Below are 21,660 nucleotides of genomic sequence, written 5' to 3' on the forward strand. Positions count from 1 at the left end.
GTTCTATGCAGGTCTTCAACTGACTGGATGATGCCCACTCCCATCATGGAAAGTCATCTGCTTTAGTCAAAGGCCATCACTTTAAATTGTTAATCTCACCCAATAAACACCTTCACAGAAACATCCTGGAGAATGTTTGACCAAATATCTGGGCACCATAGCCCAGCCCATCACAGCATGTACGTATTTAAAATTGGGACCTGTGTGGTTCCTTACATGCATCAAATAATTATTTGCATCAGATAATTATAGGTGGCCTAGACTTCCTAATAACTTTTGAGTAGTCACTGGCTTTCCGTGGAAAAAAATTTCAGTAACTTTGGCCAGTCATTCCAGACCCCACATTTTGGATCTTTCAAAATTTATTCCACTGTGGTTGTCCATGCCAAATCTTGAGTTAAGCAAAACTCCTCTCTCCAGCTGACCTGAAGCAAATCTTTTGGAGGAAAAAAAGAAAAATAACAACCAGAAAAGTGAACATGTCTAGGCAGAGATAGATGCTGAAGAGAAAGTAAATCCATTCACTCTTTCCTCAGAGACATGTGATCACTCTGGAACTGTAAACTCTTCATTTTGGCTTTATTGGCATCGTGCCATGGCTTTGATGGCGAGACCACAAAGCTTTGTCAGTTCCTTGAGGTCTACAGGACTTCTCAGAGTGGATAGTGGGCTGTCTGTGCTATTACCACTCTAACCACATGAAGCATATTTTCCAGTCATGGTGGTCTTTGGACCCCCTTGAAATGGGCCTTTTACATGTATAAGGATGGGCTCAGTCGAAAGGACTCTTGCACCTTCAGATAAAGTCACTAACATTGCAAACCTATGGTGCAAGCCTGCGTGGATCATGGGTCTTATTTTCTTCTATGACTTGCCTCTTGGCTTTTGAGACATTAATCTTGGCTTCCTCACTTGTCTGTCTCAGGTTATGGCATCTCTTGGTGTCACTAAATTATGTAAGTCTTTGACCACACCCTTGAGCTGCCTCCATAAAGGAATATGTTTAAGGGAATGCTGTGCTTCCCTGGCCCTCCCCTACTTACGGTTTTTCACTCTCTTCTTGATGCCAGCAACCATCTTGGAAGATCAAACTGATATGGAATGAGATAGGGCAAGTTAGATAGACAGCTCCTTAGATATTTTAGGTTGTTTTTAGACAGTTATTCCAGATTGACCACATTTCTATGGATTCCTTTGTGTAGGAGTTTTCCTAAAGAGACCCACATCTCAAACGTTTTTCTGGGGTAGCCAGTGTTTCTACTTTTTCGGCTTTTTCCATCTCTGTTTTTAGCATACACGTGAAGGGAAGGCTTTCTCTCTCATCGCCACACGGCCTCTCATATGTCTGGGCCATTTTCCTAAATTGCCTCTGTCTTTCCTACAGGGCTACCTAAAAAACTCTTACTCATCCCACCAAGTTTAGGTCAGGTGGATGGAAGGAGCCATGAAGATCTCAGAGGTATCCCAAAGTTTTCGTGCCGACTTTACCACCAACTTGCTGTGTGACATGGATCAATTTGCTTGCTTTCTCTGGTTTTTCTCATATGTCAAAATGAAGGTGCCTTTCAGTTGATAAGCAAGTCCTTACCTGTTCAAATAACCTGCATTTTCAGGATGCTGCTAGGTTCCTATAGGGCAGGTAGCTTCCAAGCGAAGATTCATCCCTTTTTTTTTTTTTTTTTTTTTACTTGTTCAGTAAGTTTATTACTGTCTTTATCTGAAAAATCTTCATAGAAGTTGTGGTTTGGTTTATTAACTCTCAGCAGCCCGTTCCTGAGCTCTAAGGAAGCTTGTCTTGTTCTGAGCTACCCGATCTTTCTTCTGGGCAAGTGACATTTTGGGACGGTTCCACCTCTTCTTTTTAACTTCTTCCTTAGGCTTCTTCTCATACACTGGATTCTCTCGTATTGCAGCATGAGCTTTCTTATACATCTCCTCCATCATGTCTGGAGTTACGTTTTTCTTTATGTATTGAGAGAGTTGTTTTTGTAAGTATCTTCATCTTCTTCAATCAGGTAACGCATATAATCTGCAATGTTCTGCCCCATGATGTGCTTTTGGTGTCCCTCAGCATTGAATTCTTTGCTTTCTGAATCATAAACAGGGAACCGTTCGGTACTGTGAGGGATAGACAAGCCTCCATCGATAGCTCCCTTCAGGGCCCCCAAAACTTCATTCCCAGTAGTACTCCTGGCAAGCCCTGCATCCAGGTAACAGGTGAAGGCACCAGCTTGACCATCATTGCTTTCCACATTGTATTCATCTCCAGCCACCTCGACTTGGCCTTCATAAATTTTGTCCATACCAAACCTATTAAGAAGCCTGAGTGCCAGCAGCAGGCCAGTACAATATGCTTCAGCATAATTTGTCCAGCCAACCTTCACGCCATACTTCGGGAGTTCGTGAGCACAAGCTGCACAGACTATCATATCTCCTTCTATACGGGCGTAAGCGATCTGACACATGTTATCTCTGTTAGTTACACGAACTATCGTTCTGTATTTGGGTGTGTTGTACTTATTTTTATCTTGGACTACCACTCGTTTCCAAGCATAGTAGTCAGTTTTGCCCTCTCGCCGTCTTCTAAATTTCACTTGGTATCTCTTGAAGTAGGCCTTATTCTTGACAACTTTAACAAACCCCGTCCTGTAGAACAGAGGCCCTAGCCGCCACTGAGCTGCAGAACCAGCACGGCTCCGGGGAGGAAAAAAATAGATTCGTCACTTTTGTATGGTCTCGGCATCCATCAACAAGCCCAGGTCATGCTGTTATACCAGCTGCGACTCAGGCTAGACTAGACTCAGAAGTCTAGCTGTTTCAGTGATGTTTATTGCCTGATTCACTGGGATGAGAAAAAGAAACATTAAACTCTCAGAAATCCTTCTCTCTGGAATTCACATATCCTGTGAAGGCAGCTTAGCAGTATGGTCAGGACCATATATACCTTGGTGACACCAATAGACACCATCATCTGAGAGATACAAGTGGGAAAACCAAAATCAGTGGATCAAAAGCCGAGAGACAAAGCACGGAAAGTAAGTCTTGAGACTCATATACATCCAATATTGGAAAAGACGTAAGGTCAGTGGCTTCACTCTGGATCAGAGACATCTTTTCCCAGTGGACATTCTACACTTAGTTGATTCCCCTCTGTGATGTTCAGCTCACTACGTGCCGAGGCAGTCCCTGCGACTGTTGGAACACTGCGAAGGAATGATGGTCAAATTCTACCAGAGCTGGAGCCCACATTGTTTGAGAACAGAAACAGCTGTGATCTTAGATATTTGTATGTCCACCAGTTAGGAGTGTGTGTTCTGCATCCAGTTGCCATGAGCATAATACTGAGTAAGCCACATGCTAACCACATGGCTTTGTGCAAAACACTGAACCTCTCTTAACCTCAGTTTTCTCACCTGCAAGATGGGGGTGATTATGGTACCAGACTTGGAGTATAGTTATGAGGTTTAAATGAAAGGATAAATACACACTGCATAGCACAATGATTAGCATAAACAAATCACATTTACTGAACACTTACTATGTCTTGTAGCACATCAACTGCCGTCCAGAAGCTCTCCATTTTCCTCTCTTCAGCAGATTAGGACAAACACCAAAACATGTAGCCACCAAATACATGAATGTCATGTAAAGGGGATTGAGTTTGGAATCAGAGTAGTTCCAAGTCTCAGCTCTGCCTCTTGCACTGGCTGGTTTGCCTTGCCTTTCCTTAGTCACTCTGGGTATCAGTTTACCTGTAAAGGAGAAGTTGTTACTAGGTCAACATCACCCACGTTGTAACAATCTTAAACAGCTCGATCCCTTGAACATTCCAAACAGAATAAATTGTTTGAACAACATTAAATCTAGGCAGTGAAATAATTTTAAAATCTTTCTAAGTGTTTGTGTGCATTTTCCCCTGGGAAAATCTGATCTGTACCTTCCTATTTTCCACCCTCTCCACAATATTCATGCACCCCAAATTTACATCCCTGTCCTAGAAGCTCTCTAAGTTTTCTTTTCCAGCCTAGAAATGTTCACACATTATGCTCATGAAGAACAACCAATGGAAGTTATTATTCAAAAATTATTGTAGACACTTATTCATCTGTTAAAAAAATTACAAGAAAATTATATTGAGGGGAACAGTGGTATAATATTTCATATGCTCTTTTGGTAGTTTATGTAAAAATAAGTGAAAGTCAACATGCAGTGGAATAAAAGCATGGTGGATCGCGACTGATATTTGTTATCTTACAAAACTTGTGATGTACTGAACTACGGTGGCTTCATATTATCCACCCCACAAGGAATTGAAAGATCACTAAGCCCACAAAAATTCCATTTGTCCGTAGCGTCTGCCCTCACTTTTCCTTCTTCTCCACCCATTCATCAATGGCTGCATCTTTTCCTCTTTATCAGGTTCTGCTTCACAGCATGGCCCATCTCAGACTGGATAAGGAAAGGAGGCTTGCAAATATCTGAACAATAGGCTCCGTGAGCTGGAGGACTTCTTACCTCCAGTCCCCTAAAGGCTGCATCTTTGCCCCACATTTCCTTGGCTTCCACCCCCCAAAGGCAGCAAAAGGAAACAATAGCTATCAGCCCCACCAAACTGTGTCTTTCTGAGATGCATCTGAATAATCAATTACCGGGTGAGTGTATCTGAATTTCCCTGGCTGCCTTCCACATGCCTTCCAAGCTTCAAAGTCTCCAGGAGCAGGTCTGCAGGGCCCTCCTCCCAGACGTTCTCACCATCCTGTCACTCATCCCGAACCTCTGAGGCAGCTCCTGCCCTCACCAGCCACACTTCGCTTCATCCATCCTTTCCACAAGGTGTCTGGAAAGAAAGACCATTGTTCCCTTGAAAAAAGGACCAGTTGGTAAGGAGAGACAGTGCAGACAGCAACATTTGGCAAATTCGTGGCTCAGGGCAAGGACCAGAAGCTATGAAACAGACACTTTAAACAAGTTTTCTTTTCATTTTGGTACATTAAGTGGCTATATTACAATAAAGCAAATAGATCCAAACTGTGAAGACCTTCTGTGAGAAAGCAGAACCCTGAATGCCCTCCTGTTTCCATGTGCCCAGAACGCACACGGTTAGAAAGGGCAGGGCATCTGTGCTTCTGGTTGTTTGCAGAGTTTACTGTAAGAAAAGTCAGAATATCAAGCGATTGAACAGAGGCATCTTGCCAACTGTGAGGGCAAGCTGGGAAACAGTTTAAGGAACAAAAAAATTCTTGTCTGTGAAGATGTCCAGTTTTTCTGAGTGTTGGTGTGGATATTTATGTCACTTTGGGGAAAATGATGGCACAGACGGAATGCCTGATAGGAGGGTGGTTGGCAGGCAGATCAGACAGCAGGTTGTAATGGTTCAGTTGAAAAACAAATATTGTTTATGTAACAGGTCGCACACCCAGGCCAAAAGAGCCCTGTTAAGACAACATTTTCTAAGACATACGACTTAACGGTTTTTGCGTTTTTTTGCTTGGCCAAAGCTGAGGATTCAGACAGACCTGTGTTGAGCAAGTTGGGTTAACAATTCTCAAAATCAGCCAGCTCTAGAGGCGGAGCCAGACTCTAGTGTTCTCATCTGTAAAATGGGAGCTACACTTGTTCCCTTCACAGAGGTCTGTGGTGGAGACAAAATGAAATAATTACCAGCTGCCTGATAGTGAGGTTTTGTTTGTTTATTCTGGGCTCCTAGGAAAAGTGATAAAGTCCACCAAATAACAATGTGTGTTTCAAAAAATCTTTGGAGAGAATCTTTAACCTGAGAAGGTATGATAACAGCAAAAAGATTGTAACTAAGCCCAGTACATAGTTATTGAATTCCCACCATATGTGAGGCACTGGGGACTGAGATTTCTTGCTATTTCATGCATTTGAAACATAGGAAGTAGATTATTTGTTGCCTGGGTTGAAACAGTGGAGGGAAAAATGGGGAGTGATTGCTAATGGATATGGGGTTTCTTTGGGGGTGACAAAAATAAATGGTAATGGTTGCACAATCCTCCAAATATGGTTAAATACACTGAGTTGTACACTTTCAGTGGGTGAGTCGTATGGTATGTGAAGTATGTCTCAATAAAGCTGTTAAAAGCAATGTAGAGAAACAGTATAAAACTAAAAGAAAAAAGAAAACAAAAGAAACAAGAACACAAAACAAACATAAACAAGTCTTGGGCAGGAATATACCAAATTGACCTTGTTCCTGTCCTCATGGAGCTTGAAGTCTTGAGGAGCAGCCACACATCTGCTAGTTGGCCAAATAAATAGGGGGTTGGATAAAGGATAAATGGGTGTAAATCAACTATGTTTCAATAAAATAAATTTTAAAAAAAAGAATAAATGGGAATAGGGCCATGATTCTACTCTGTCTACTGGAAATCATGTTCTTCTTTTTCATTTGAGCAGTGGTCCTCCCTGAGGTCAGAGACTATACTTAATAGTATAGTTCCTCACAGCCAAGTTTGGCCCTGGGACTCAGTTCTGGCCAACAGGATGTGAAGAGACCATGTGGACACTTTTCAAGTCACATCCCTTAGAGCAAGCTCTGCTTCCTTTTCTACTCTCCCCATGGATGGGAAACCACCTTCAGCCTTGTGAACTTTGTAGCTGGTAGAACATCAAGACAGAGGCCTGAACTGCTTACTGCTCTAGATGGCCTTACTGTCTTCTTGCATCGTTTGCAATGAGAAATCTGCTCACATCCTTATCTTGGTTTTACTGTCCATAGCATGGCTCTTTTTCTCTGACTGCTTTTAAGATTTTCTGTCTACCACTGATTTAAGCAGACTTTATTTATGATTTTAAGCAGGTTTTGATTGTGATGTGCCTTTGTCTAGTTCTCATGTCTCTTGTGCTAGGGAAACATTGGCTTTCTCAGATCTATAGGGATATAGCTTTCATTAAGTTTGGGAAAAAACACAACTGGCATGATTGCTTCAAATATCTTCTTCCCCCATCTATCCTCTTTTTTTTTTTTTTTTACAGAATACAATCACAAATCTATTAGGCTACTTGAAATTGTCCTTCAGTTCACACTGATAATCTTTTCTTTCTCTAATTCTTTTGTTTTTTTCTCTCTGAGTTTTATTTTGAAGTTTCTATTGCTAGAGTTCCATGATTACTAATCTTTTCTTCTGTGATGTCTGATCTGGAGTCAATCTCATCCAGTGTATTTTTCATCTTATACACCATAGATGATTTCATCTCTAGAAGTTCAACGTGGGCTATAAAAATATATATATATGAAGCAAGACCTTCTTGAGTACTCTCCCTGATGCCCCATGAAATATGAATTCTCACTGGGGAAAAAGACATTATTCCTGGCCCTGTGTAAGTATCAGGCAATGTTCCCTTTAATGCTTTTGGTTGGTTCTTTGCCTTATTTGGGGTAGTTTCCTTACAGGCATATAATGATTGTGAATATGCAAGAAGGACCGTCTGCTGATCTTTGGGGTTCTTGCTAAGTGCAGCTCTTTCCTCTCCAAAATTCTGCCCTGTATATGCTAGTCATGGTGGTCTGCACGCTCTAGCTGCCTTGATCTCCCTGGACACTCAGCTCAATCATCCAACTCAAAGAGTTAAAGGTTTCACCTGGGATCCCCCTTGTCAGAAACAAGCTGGGGCAATCGTAGTGCTAGCTTCATTTCTCTCCCTCTTCTCAGGGATCACTCTCTTTGGTCACTTGGTGTACAATGCCTTGAAAATAATTTTTCCATGCATTTTGTCTCATTTTGTTTGTTGGTTTGTTTCAAGTGGGTGGGTAAATCTTGTTAATCCATCTTGTCTGGAACAGAAAATATGCTTTCCAGTATCTTATCTAGTCTTATCAATGAGCCTTTGGTATAGCTAACCCCACCCCCCTTTACCAGAAGAAGATGAGGCTCAGACAGGTAATGTAAGTTCTCTAAGCTTACACAGCTTGTGATCCACAGGGCCCAGATTTCATCCCAGATTTGTCTCTCGGAAATAGTTGTTTATACGATTTCATGTGCTCTGCGTTCCCTTCACTTAAAACGCTCTGCAGTGGTAGGAGAGGGGTTAGGCTTGAAAATAGGCCACAAAATACTGTTTGGAACCCTGTAGGCCAGTTCCCTGCTCCTTTAGGGCGTGAAAATTAAGTCAGGGTGGAAATTTGAACGCATGGTTCAGACACAGGGACTACACAAGTGACAGTCATTTCTTCCTTTCTCATAGCAAACAGTCTTCTAGCTCAGTGGGTCTCAAAGTTGAAAACAAATAAATGAACTCTTGACTGGGGAGGATACACAAAGTTCTGAGTTATGAAGAATGATAAAATTGAGAAAATAAAGAAAAGATTGAAAATTAATATACTTAATTCCTTGCCCGAGATTCTGGCATGTGCCCCCAGTGAGAACCATCAACACGTAGAAATAAATTCTTCCAAGTGGAGAATTTCATACTCTGAGTGAAAGTATACAATTAGTTTTTACTTTCAGCACCCTCTTTTCTTCCATGGATATGCTCACCTCCACTCACTGTGGGTCAGCTGAGACCTGGTTGGCCATATAATGCAGACCCAGCCAACCATTAGAACCACTTTTCTCTGACTGTGGCAATTGGCTTAGTCCCATGCCCCCAAGCTGAGTCATTCCAAGTTCTTCCCTAGGACTTCGTTCATCTAGGGCTGAAAGAAAAGGGGTGTGGCTTTGGGGATACAGAATTAGAAGGCACGAATCAGAATTATCTGGGAGCCATCTCCTAAACCATGCAAAGAAAGCTTGTGTGCAGTAGGAGTGAATCCGATGAGACACAAGAGAAACACAACCAAGAATTAGAGTACGGTGGGGATGGGGGCAAGACGTCAGAAAAATGTAGGTCATCAGAGTTTAATCATTCATGATCTCCACATCCCATAGCGCTGCAGCCAGTCCTTGGACTTCCCAGTTACATGATCTGATAAATCCTATCTTTTTAAATTGGTTTGAGTTGGGTTTCTGTTACTTACAACCAAGAGAGTCCTGGTGAATAAAGAGGAAGTAATTTACCCAATATCAAGCTTCTGAATTAGTAGGGGGGCTGGAATGAGAATTCTACTCATTCTATTTCAAATATGTCAGGCAAGAGAGAGAATTCAGGACCCTGTTTCTTTACATCACGGTGAGCAAAGGCTGCCGCATGCACAAAAACTACTGACAGTTTTTATTATTATTGACATGTGCGTGTCAGAACCATAAAAGCTTAGTGTCAGGCCCATCCTAAGGGTATTATATGACCGTTCCGCAACCTGTGAGGAAGATCTTGTTATGGTCTCCCTTTTGAAGGTGAGGAAACGAAGGTTTGAGGAGGTTAAGTGCCTCAAATCCAGAACTGGTTAGTGTCAGAGCCAGGATTCTCAAATGAAGGCAGCCTGACTTCCACGCCATGCTCTTGACGGCTGTGCTGTCTTGTCCCTGAGCCTGTGTATCAAAATCCTTCTGCTTGAGTATCAGGTGACATCAGGAAATGATCTTTGACCAGTCTCTGACAGCATAGTATGAATTTTCGTTCTATATCAGGCGCTTTCCTCCAGATTTCTCCCTGAAGGATGAAAGAGCAAGAGGAAGCCGCACATCAGAGCAGAGGAGGAGAGAGGCACAGGATTGCTCCCCCTCTTGTAAAGCTGTCTTCTCACAGTTCTTTATCCGAATGATTCTTCATCTGATGCTTGCTACATTTAAGAGAGTGCTGGTCAAGATTGCTGAGGGTGAATTCTGGTACACAAGGGAATACCCTTAACACACCTTTCCAAAAAGCTGTATGATCCCATCTCAGGTGCCGTTCTAGCAGAATTTAGATGCCGTTCCTGCTGATCTAGTGAATCGGAAACAGATCGATGTGCTTTTCCTTCAGTGACACCAAAGCACTTATTTTACAAAATCCTCAGTTGTCCTGATCACCATATGAGAAAAGAAGAGCCCAAAGGGAAAACACTGAGGCTGGCGCCATCTTTGCAATGTTCTGTATCTGAATATATACACAACATCCATGAGTCAATAACATGCATGTCACTCGAAGTGGACCAATGCCTGTGTGGACAAGTGAGACCAGGAAATTATTTTCCTTATGGCCATTTTTCATTTGAAATTGTTGTTGCTGTTGTTGTGAAAAAGTAAGTCAGCTTTTAACCATCAGTGAGGCCAGATCTAAAGAAAATGACACAGACGCCTCTGGCATTCACTGCAATGGCTTTTGGCTTTATCAGCAGTAGGGTTTAGACAAGTCCTGCTGGGACAACCGAGGAGAACTCGGTAGGCGCTGCATGCTTAGACAGGGTGGGGCTGGGAAGCAGTCACAGAAGGCCCACCCTGGGTCTGGGCTATGGGAACGATAAACACAGAGTAGGCTCCCATGTCCTAGGGAGGAAGAGCGCATCATCAAGCTCTTTGGAAGAACGGAACTGCAGGGTCTCCTGTGGCTTTGCTGTCACCTCATCCCCGAGTTCATCGTCACACGTGTCTTTCTCAAACACCAGATGGTCTCTGCCTCAGAGCTGGCAAGCTGAGGCTGCTCTTCTCCCAGTTGGCCAGTACCTACAGGCTAGAGTTCACGGGAAGAAAGTGGATTTGGAACTGAGCAGAGTGGCATACTGCCCCAAACCTGCTTGGGTAGCTTTACTCAGCAGATGGTGAACAGGGAGCCATGAGTCTCGTACTGGCCCTGCTGCTACTGCCCCTGTAAATCTGGGCAAATTCAATGACCTCCCTGAGCCCCAGGAGTCGCATCTAAAAATGAGTGGGTACAGCCTGAAGAAACCTTTGAGATTCTCTAATGAAAACAAGCCATGATTCTAAGAGGGAAAGGACCGTCCAAGAGACCACTGTCCTTTTGCGTGTAGAATCTTCCGGAGATTCAAAATTCCCCATGTTTGTTCTCTACCCTTGGGTTGGAAGTAAAGGGACAGAAAGTAGATGAGAGGGAAGCATCAGAATCCCTCAGGACATATTCAAAGGACCCTGCGTACTAATGTTTCCTTAATATTTGTCTTTAAACCAATTCACTCTTTTTTTCCACAATAAAAGTACTTAAAAAGTAATCCTTGTATCATTTGCCATAATAAGAATTGTTAAACATTGTATTATTTTCATTGTATTTTTTTTTTTTCAATCACCTTCTCATGAGACACTGTTGCCAGCCAAAGGTTCTAGCCCCAGGCTTGTTCTTTCTTTAATGCTTGCTAATCTCTCTTTTTAATGGAGAGGTATTAAAAACCTCCTCGTTCCGGGCCAAAATATTTCCCCCTGATGTAACCGGCAAGTGAGAAAGTGAGTCCCTTTTCAATTCTGTTCAGTTCTTGAGATTTCACCGTTACTGTGTTTGTGCACTTCCGAAAATCATCTCCAGAACTATCAGTGGCACGTGGTTAGCATTTTCTGCCCTCGGGAGTGGGGAATGCAGGCTCTCCCAGGCCTAACCAGAAGTCCAGTTAAACAGTTTAATCCTTGGTAGGGTGAAATCAGTCCTGGCCATGAGAGGGATTTCCTTGCAAAGGGCAGGATGCTGTACTTTTATCACTGTTTGCTTTGGTGCAAATTTTTTTTTTTAAAGAGATTGGAGTTTATTTATTTATTTATTTATTTATTTTTGGTTGTGTTGGGTCTTCGTTTCTGTGCGAGGGCTTTCTCTAGTTGCGGCGAGCGGGGGCCAGTCTTCATCGCGGTGCGCGGGCCTCTCACTGTCGCGGCCTCTCTTGTTGCGGAGCACAGGCTCCAGACGCGCAGGCTCAGTAGTTGTGGCACACGGGCCCAGTTGCTCCGCGGCGTGTGGGATCTTCCCAGACCAGGGCTCGAACCTGTGTCCCCTGCATTGGCAGGCGGATTCTCAACCACTGCGCCACCAGGGAAGCCCTGGTGCAAATTTTATGCAGGTCTTCCATAAATATTAATTATTCTCAGACAATACCTGTCCTGCCCAGTACTTGCTGGAGAGCAGCAACACAGAAGCCTCAGCAACTAGGACCAGGATTTGGACAAGCCACATCCCTCTAAACCGTTTTGGCAAGTCGTCAAGCTTCTTAAGAACTGGTGAAGTTTATATTCTTACACACCGACTGAAATCAGGCTCTTCCTAATCACACAAAACATCCATGAGAAAGTCCACACAGGTCGAAATGTGACACACAGCACTAAAACTTAAAGGCAAAGAGGTTTGATCGAAAAATCCCTGTTTTTCTCTCTAAACAGTACATCTTAATATCGGAGTGTGTTGACGAGCACTGCTAACTGCGTGGATACGGCAGGAAATGCTGCTGACGAGTGACGAACTGCAGGTGAACAGGGACACGGGGATCTGGGTCTCAGGACCGGGGCTGCTTCCAGACCAGGGGCTGTCCAGCAGATCACAGAGGCTGAGGTTGCATGATGAGGCATCAGGGTCCTGGTCACGGGGCTCTGTCGTCCTCTGCGTGTCACACAGGTTTTCCATTTTCTTTATCAGGCAGGATGTCGTAGTGGTGGTGGAAGGATCACTCAGTGAACCGCCTGAACTCGGGAGCTGTTCAACTCATCATCTCATTTAAACCTTAGCGCGATCAAATTATGCAGATCTGGTGATTCCACTTTTACATTAAAGACTGAAGCTCAAAGAAGTCAAGACGCCTACAGTGACAGAGTAAGTTATGAGGCGGGGAACCCAGTCCTCAGAGTCAGGCTTGCTCCGCTGTGTTTCCTGAAATCTTCAGCCCCTATTTGCCTCTATGATTGAATCTGCCTTTCCCATCCCTCCAGAAGCCCTTCATCCTCTGCCATGGGTGCTTTGGTTCTGTGGAAGCTCCAACTGGAGCATTTACAGTACAGAAATGTTATGTTTCAAAGACACTTATATCCTTCTTACACACACACACACACACACACACACGATCTATTTGGAGGAAGGAGTTTACTAGGGTTCCTTAATGGAACTTTGAATAAATTATATGGGACATTTTTCTACCCATAGTAACTCAGAGAGATACATGCCATTTTGAAGAAGATTTAGAGCTAAAAAACAAAACAAAACAACAACTAAAAAAACAAAACACAACTATATCTTTGCTAGAGAATACCTACTGAAGACAGAAAAAGAAAACTTACTCTAATTTGACGATTTAATGAGGGAGTTTGATGTTACATATGAAGTTCAATTGCTATAATTTGTCATGATGCCCTAGAAGAGTTAGGCGATTCTGGCTACATTTACTATTTCTGCCATTTAATAAGTTTTTATTGAGCACCTACTGTGTGCCACACACTGTACCAGGGATACGGGTGTGAATGAGCGTTAGGGAAAAAATACAAGCTGTGATGGGAGTCTTTCACAGGGAGCTTAACCTTGTTTGCAACTAGAAAGAAGACATGATTTTTAAGCTTGCTTCCAAGGAAGAATATATGCAGTGTCAGAAGTTCCCAACTTAACAAAAATTGTATCAGTATACCACCAAACTCATTTAGAAATAAAATTCAAGTAGGAAAAAAAGCTTCTTAAATATAGCATCAGTTATGTCAACCATTTGATAATAGATGTCTAATCTGGGAGAAGATTAAGGGTGTTGCCATAAATCATTTATTCGCTTGTTTCCTTTCAGTGGTAAAATATTGTAACAAAATTTGCCCTTTTAACCATTAAGTGTATAGTGGCATTAATTACATTCACAATGTTGTGCTACCATGACCACTATTTCTAAAACTTTTCCATCACCCCAAACAGAAACTCTGTTATAATTAAGCAATAACTCGTTTTTTCTTCCCCTATCCCCTAGAAACCTCTGAATCTATTTTCTTTCTCTATGAATTTGTCTATTCTAGATATTTCATGTAAGTGGAATCATACAACATCTGTCCTTTTTGTGTCTGGCTTATTTCACTTAGCATAATGTTTTCAAGGTTTATCCACATTGTAGCACGTGTCAGAACCTCATGCCTTTTGATGGCTGCATAATATTCCATCCTATGGATCTACCACTTTTGTTTATCTGTTAATCTGTTGACAGACACGGGTTGTTTTCACCTTTTGGCTATTGTGAATAATGCTGCAATGAGCACTGGCATACAAGTATCTGTTCAAGTCTGTTTTCAATTCTTTTGAATTGTCTTTTCAATTCTTTTTGGAATTGCTGGATCTTAATTCTATGTTTAGCTTTTTGGGAAACCACCACCATTTTCCACAGCAGCCTCAGTATTTTACCGTCCCATCAGCGATGTACACAGGTTCCAATTTCCCTACACCTTCACTAACAGTTATTATTTTCCATTTTTTGATTATAGCCATTGTAGTAGACATGAAGCGATATCTTTGTTTTTGATGTGTGTTTCCCTAACGACTATATTGAGCATCTTTCCATGTGCGTGTTGGCCATCTGTATATCTTCTTTTGAGAAATCTCTATTCATGTATTTTGCCCATTGTTTAATTGGGCTGTTAGTCTTTTTGTTGTTGAGTTTTAGGAGTTCTTTGTATATATATATTTTAATATATAATATATACTGTAATATATTATATTATATATTTTAATATATATTTGGATATCAAATCTTTATCAGATATATGATCTGCACATTTCCCCCACATTTTGCAGACTGTCTTCTCACTTTCTTAAGAATGTCCTTTGGTGCATGAAAGTTCTTAATTTTGATGACGTTCCATTTATCTATTTGTTGGTCGTGTTGCACATCTTTCTAGAGTCTGTATTAGTTTGCTAGGACTGCTGTAACAAAGCACCTCTGGCTTTTTGTTTTGCCATAACAGAAACACCTTCGGTTTCCTTTGAGAGCTCTCTCTTTGGCTTGCAGATGGCTGCCCTCTTGCTGCCTCTTTACCTGTTTTTTTCTCTGCACACGCACATCCCTGGTATCTTCGTGTGTCCAAATTTCCTCTTCTTATAAAGACACCAGTCATATTGAATAAGGGCCCACCTATACAACCTCACTTAGCCTCCATTACCACTTTACGGATTCTATCTCTAAATAGGGTCACATTTTGAGGTACCACCAATCCATCCCATAAGAGAGTCATATCTATGAATCCATTGTCAAATCCCATTCGTTGAATTTTGCTTTCAACAAATACTTATTGACTGCATAGCCTACGGCAGAGAATGTGCCAGGAACTACATACATAAGACAGAAAGACTCCTGCCCACATGAAGCTCACTTTCTTGTTAAAGGAGACAGAAAATAGATAAATAAATAAATAACATTTGACATTTTAATAAACATTTTTATCACGGGACTTGTAACAAGTCCTGCGATTAAAAATAAAATAAATATTAAAAAAATTTAAATTAAATGCCAGAATATAATAGGACAGAGAGTGACTGGCGGAGAGAGGGTACTTAAACTGAATGATCAGGGAAGCCCCCTCTGAGGAGTTGATATTTCAACTGGCACCTGAATGATTAGAAAGGACCTGTTATTGAAAGACCTAGGAGAAAATTCAATCTTAACTGCCTTGAAAACCACACTCTTAAATCCAGACCACTTGCTCATAGTAGCAGAGGCAAGATTTGCACCCACGTCTCCCAACTTACTTTTGAAACAAATTGTATTGTGCAATTCAAGATTAATCAGTCAAGTTTGAACGACTCAGTAGTTTATCACTAGTGGGAGAAAAGGTAAAGGGTAAAAAGGGATGTGATTTCTATTTATTTATGTATCAAATTTAAAGAATCTTTGGCAGCCGTGAGAGGGTAATCAAATGACATATTAACTTGACCAGTATTTTGACAAGCTGCCCTGGAATGTAGGTTCCCAGAATTACTTAAAATCAATAAACAACATTCCTTGCTGGGGAAGGTGGCAGGCACCCTGATCAGCTATCCTGGAAAGGAAAGCAATGCATGCATTCCAGGCTGGCCGAGGGCTGGCCACATTAGGATTTCTGGGTGGCCAAGGAGAAACAAGAAGATGCAAACGCATGGTCTTTGGTGAACTCGCCTGATGAATATCAAAATGACAAATTGACTCTTATAGTCCCCAGTGCCTGATGGCAAAACACAGTGGGAGCTCAGTGTACAAGTCACACTGAACTCTTGCAGGATTGCGAGGAACCCAGCCCAGCTCTCAGAGTCCTTCTGGACCCCAGACCAAACTCTCCTCCTTGGGAAAGCACCGCCCAAAGAAAATCTGCCCCAACACACTGTCTTTTCTCAGAACACAACTCCCAGATCGTTGCATTTCCCAGCACAATCTCAGCACACTACTGTCTATAAAATAGATAAACAACAAGGACCTACTGTATAGCACAGGGAACTCTACTCAATATACTGTAATGACCTATATGGGAAGAGAATCTCAAAAGGAATAGATAGGGCTTCCCTGGTGGCGCAGTGGTTGAGAATCTGCCTGCCAATGCGGGGGACACGGGTTCGCGCCCTGGTCTGGGAAGATCCCATATGCCACGGAGCAACTAGGCCCGTGAGCCACAACTACAGAGCCTGCGCGTCCGGAGCCTGTGCTCCGCAACAAGAGAGGCCATGATAATGAGAGGCCCGCGCACCGCGATGAAGAGTGGCCCCCACTTGCCACAACTAGAGAAAGCCCTCGCACAGAAACGAAGACCCAACACAGCCATAAATAATAAATAAATAAATAAAAAAAAGACAAAACTGTAAAAAAAAAAAAAAGAATAGATATATGTATATGAGTAACTGAATCACTTTGCTGTACACCTGAAACTAACACAACATTGTAAATCAACTACACTCCAGTGTAAAAATCAAAAAGTAAAACAAAATAAAATACAAAGAGTAAGAGAAGACCCTTCTCTAGGGAGAGAGTTTATTTCTGATTCCCTAGGAATCAGTCTTATTTGAGCTCTTTTCTAACTTGAGCAGCAGAGACAATGTCTCTTTGGGGTTTTGCTGAGCCTTAATCACCATGAACTTTACCACCCCGCTTCTTGCCCCAGGCAGAGAGTTTTAATCCCAGCTTCATTTCTCCAACCTTTGCACATAGCATTTTGTACACTCAGGGCATTTTCCATATTCTGCCTCCTTTTTCTGTGGGTTTTTTTTTCCTTTATTACTCCTCCTCAGTTACATGTCTCTGAATATAAGGGCCATGTCTTATTCATCTTTGCCTGTACCACCACACCTACCGTGCTTGGAACAAATGCTTTCTCCATAAATTTTTTTTTTTTTTTTTAATGGCAGACAAATTCAGTGAGTTTTGAAAGCTGTTTCACTGTTTGCCTTTACAAATTGAGAGCTGCCATTGTGGGTTTCTGCATAGCTGTCATAAGCCAACTCTCTGATAAATGTACTAGGTGGATACTATAGAAAAAAATGATGTAAGGTTGCCACATCAGAAAATCTAATTGCCCTATTTCGAAAGGAGAGGAACAAAACTAAGTAGAACAATTTTGTTTTTAATTTACCTACTGGGGAAATTGATATAACAAATGTCTACTGTCTAACCATCTACAAGCCACAAATGTAAGACTTGATGGGACAAAGACAAAGAAAAGAGTTATTAGAACAGCACATTCGAAAAATGAGCAGTATATATAACGCAGGTGTAGTTTTAACCAACACATCTGTGTGTAAGCGGTAGCACTATAAATTAGTTTAAAGATAAATAGTAATATACATTAAAAGGAGTGAGAATACTCATTTGCATAGACCCAATTCTCTGTGTCAGGGGAATTCATATCAAGGAAATAATTCAAATAGATAAAAGGCAATTCTTTACTAATAGAGACAAGATTTTTTTTCATATCTATATAAAAATTAAATTTACAAATTATATAGTTGTTAGACTTTCAGTATTTTAAGGTCAGCATTATAATTCAGGCAGCTGATGTATCAAACTTTGCTTACTTCTACCACTAGAATATGAAACAGCACAAACTAGGATATGTTTTGATACTAGTTTAAAAATGCAACTGTAAAGGTATATCAGTGATTACCAATAGCCAAAATATGCTGGTCTGAAATGAAACTTCATGGATCTGTCTTCTCACAGCAAAGAAAAGATCAAATACATTTTTGTGGAAACTTTCCTAGATAGGAAAAAAAAAAGTGGAAACTTTCCTAGGTAGGAAAGAAGATAGTGCTCACATGCAGCAAAGCAGGTATCTTCCTTCAGGGGTTGTGAAAACAATGCTGAGATCTGAAAATTCATTAGCATAATTTTCCATAACCTTTGAATTTTCTTAGAGACTAGGAAAGATGCCATTAGGTTAGAAACACCCAGTGTTCTAAGAGGGGGACTATTGAAGTCACTTCTAGAAACCAAATAAATGACTTAATCTTTTGAAAGAGAAATAATCTTCTCTAAAGAGCCTAGTGCCTTTTATTACATTGATGAGCATTTACAAATGTGTGTTGATATTAAAAGGCAGTTTGTGTTTGTGCCAAAATAGCTCTACATACATGTGAGTGGTTTTCCTACGAGGCTGGTGAGTCAGGGGACAAATGCAAACTGGTGTCAGAGAAGGATTTGATAAAGTTGCCCCGATGGTTGTGTGTGCAGGATTATGACATGGGAACTAGATGATGGGACCCCTGAACACAATCATAGATGACTGAGGAGGTTGATTGATAACTTCTTGTCAACTTGGTGGGAGGTCTGCTGCAGCGTGACGTGGGGATCACTCCCTGACTCTGTCCTGTTTGTCATTTTTTTTATCAGTTACTTGGGTTGAAAGTATGCTTATCACATTTTCAGCTGCCACAAACTGGGGAGGGGTTGCTAATAGCACAGATGACAGAACCAAGGCACAATGAAATCAACAGGCGGGAACAGTGTCCGAAAATGGAATGCAAATAGGGAGAAAAGGAAATCTTGCTTTGGGGGCCAATAGTAAAATCAATAAGTTTACCATGGGAGACATGAGACTTGGTGAGAAAGCAGGGAAAAGAGGTCTGATTTTTTTTTTTTTCCCATGCATTTCCAAATCAAACAGGGATCTTTGAAATCATGAAGACATTGAAATTTTAAAAATCAGGGTGTTTATGTCATGAAGTCTGATGGTTCTACCTTCCTTTGCGTCAGACTACCCCTGGAGTACTGTGTGTAGATGAGAGCCTCGCATTTCAAGGGGTTCACTAAAAAAAGTAGAGAGAAATCAGAGGAAGGTCGACAAAAGAGTGAAAGGGAACAGAAAGCCAAACGGTACTAGATTGTTATTCTGTGCCTGGCACTGTGCTATGCTGGAAACTTTATATTTTATTTCCCCAGAGCCCTATGACATGGGCTGTGTTCATCAATTTATAGATGAGGAGACTGAGGCTTAATTTAAGGAAATCGTTTACAGATTAAAGGGTAGCAAAGGGCCAAATTGAGATTTGAATCTAGGTCTATAAGTTGCCTAAACTTAAACTGCTTTCTCCTCCAAAGAAGCCATCCAAATTCATTGAGGACACAAGCATTGTCTACATATATTTTAAGCCTTAGCATATGGAAGAGGAAACAGACTGAATTATGTGGGTTTCCAGACATAAGAACTAAGGCATTTGGTACAATTTCGTGGAGCAACTAATTTCTGCTTAATTTAAGGAAGAAGTGTTACTGAGAATTATCCCACCATGCAAAGATCCGTCCACATAAATCTTGAATTTCCTTTTACTGGAACAGTTGAAGCAAAGAATAGAAGGTCATCTATCATGGATATGTGGAAAAGATTCCTCTCTTTCTGAGCTCAGAGACCTGCACCATCCTTTCCAACACAAAAAATTCTGTGAGTCAATAAGCCAAGCCCACAAGAAATTCAACTATATTCAGAAAGGACCAATTTGCCAACTTCTCTGCTTTAGTACTTTTGAGCTTCTGCTGTTTAATCCCATGTAACATTCCAGATTGCTGGCATTTCTTTTCCAGCCCTACAACTCACTGGCCCTGTGACCATAGATCAGGTTACCTAACCTTTTCAGTATCATTTTCTCCACATGCAAATGGGCATGATAATACTGCCTTCTTCAAACGGTTGTGCAAACATCAAATAAGACATTCATTTTAAAAAAATGCTAAGCACCATTCCCAGATCATAGCAAAATCTCAGTCAGTGTTAATGATTGATAGTAACAGCATTGTGGCTGTAGTTGTGATAAACAGAGTGACTTACATTTTGTTTTTCTTTTCTATTGTTTAATTCTTCAGCAAGCATATGAAGCTGCTCAATGAGGCAGTTAGAGGCTCAGATGGCCCAGAGTATCCGAGGGGCTGCCTTTCCTATGACTCCACTGCACAGTTTATCTTAGAATCAAGCCAGCCCCTGGCAGAGTATCAGCAGGTCTGGGGAGGGACCCAGACATTGAATTCCACTGGGTTTCAGGACATGAGTCAAGGACCAAGAACCCCTTCCATGGGCACCTTTTATCTTCTTGCTAGTTTTGTTCTTGAATGTCTTTTTGATCATTGACATTTATATGTGAAGCATGTTCGTTTTAACACATTCAACTAGTTTGGAAATATGTAAAATACAAAATGGGAGTCCGCGCTGCCATGTACTGACCCCGGACCCCCAATCCCCAGTGCCCACCTCCACACGTGCGCACATCCCCAAAAGGAGAGCTTGGTTGAGAACTTGATGTGTTATCCTTCCAGATTTTTATTTTTCCTTTTCAACCACAGAGTTCCCACTTTCCTATTTCATTTATATGCTCAACGATCGTGAAGTGTTGCCACTTTACATATGGCCATAAGGATCACAGCGGGCTATTCTCCCACAGACGGTAAGTAGCCATTAGGGTTGGAACTCTGCTCTAAATCTGCTGATTCTTATCCCAACAAAGGCTGCCTTAAGGTTGTTTAAACCAGCCTTCTGGCTTATGGCATAAAGAATCATCAAAAAGATGATGCAAGCAAAATTGAATTCATTAGTATTTGTTTTGAAGATTTTACATTGAAGAGACTACTAATTTATAGAACTCCGTAGAGAAATAATATAACCAAAACCTTTATCATCCAAGAATGTGTCATAATTATTTTCTTTAAAATGTAAGACAAAGAATAACACTTAAATTTTTAAGAAGCGATTTAGACATTTTGATATCTTATGTTTAGAATAAAATATGATTTGATAGACCCTCAATTTCTAGTTAGTTTAGTCTTTTCCTACCACCAACTTGTGGGAGGGGTTCAAAACACTGCAATTCAGGGGAAGAAAATGTTTATCTTTTTCCATAATGCTTCCTTTTTTGGGAGTTGTTTATTTAATAATCAGAATCAGACTCTTTTTTTTGCTGGCTTGGGAAGTGGCTACCAGTTTCGGATCCATTCTGATTTGATTAATTGGACCGCAGAGAAGATACTGGAGCAAAACTGACTAGAAGTTTCCTTTTTTGAAACTAAACATTTGTGCTTTGCTGCATTTTTTTGCCTGTATACATGAGACCACAGTGTTATATGTTCCTAAGTCCACTGTTGAATTGAGAACGTTTGGGGTTTTATTTTGTGATACCTTCTCTTCCTGATGGATAACTTTTTGAATTTTAAATTCAGTGCTCGTGGTACATGAAATTTTCAGACTCAGGATGACATGTCTGTGACAGGTCCTTGGTGTAGCTGGCGGCCCTTTCATATGTCACAGGATGCCATGTGGTCAGGTTATACAGACCAGAGTTTCCCAGGCAACCGAGTCATGCCCTATGGGGATTCCTTGGGGAAGTTGAAAAAAGATGTCAGAGATGAGAGGTCTGGAGCCACCACGTCTTAAAGCCATTGTTTGCTTTCTTTTG

At 41.3% G+C, this 21,660-nt stretch overlaps 1 pseudogene; it reads right to left on the reverse strand.

Moving 5' to 3' along the window:
• Positions 1-1,679: 1,679 nt before the first annotated feature.
• Positions 1,680-2,705, reverse strand: LOC137753142 (large ribosomal subunit protein uL18 pseudogene; annotated as a pseudogene).
• Between the last annotated feature and the right edge of the window lie 18,955 nt (positions 2,706-21,660).

Source organism: Eschrichtius robustus, chromosome 19, assembly GCF_028021215.1.
Source record: "Eschrichtius robustus isolate mEscRob2 chromosome 19, mEscRob2.pri, whole genome shotgun sequence".
Classification (NCBI taxonomy): Eukaryota; Metazoa; Chordata; class Mammalia; order Artiodactyla; family Eschrichtiidae; genus Eschrichtius; species Eschrichtius robustus.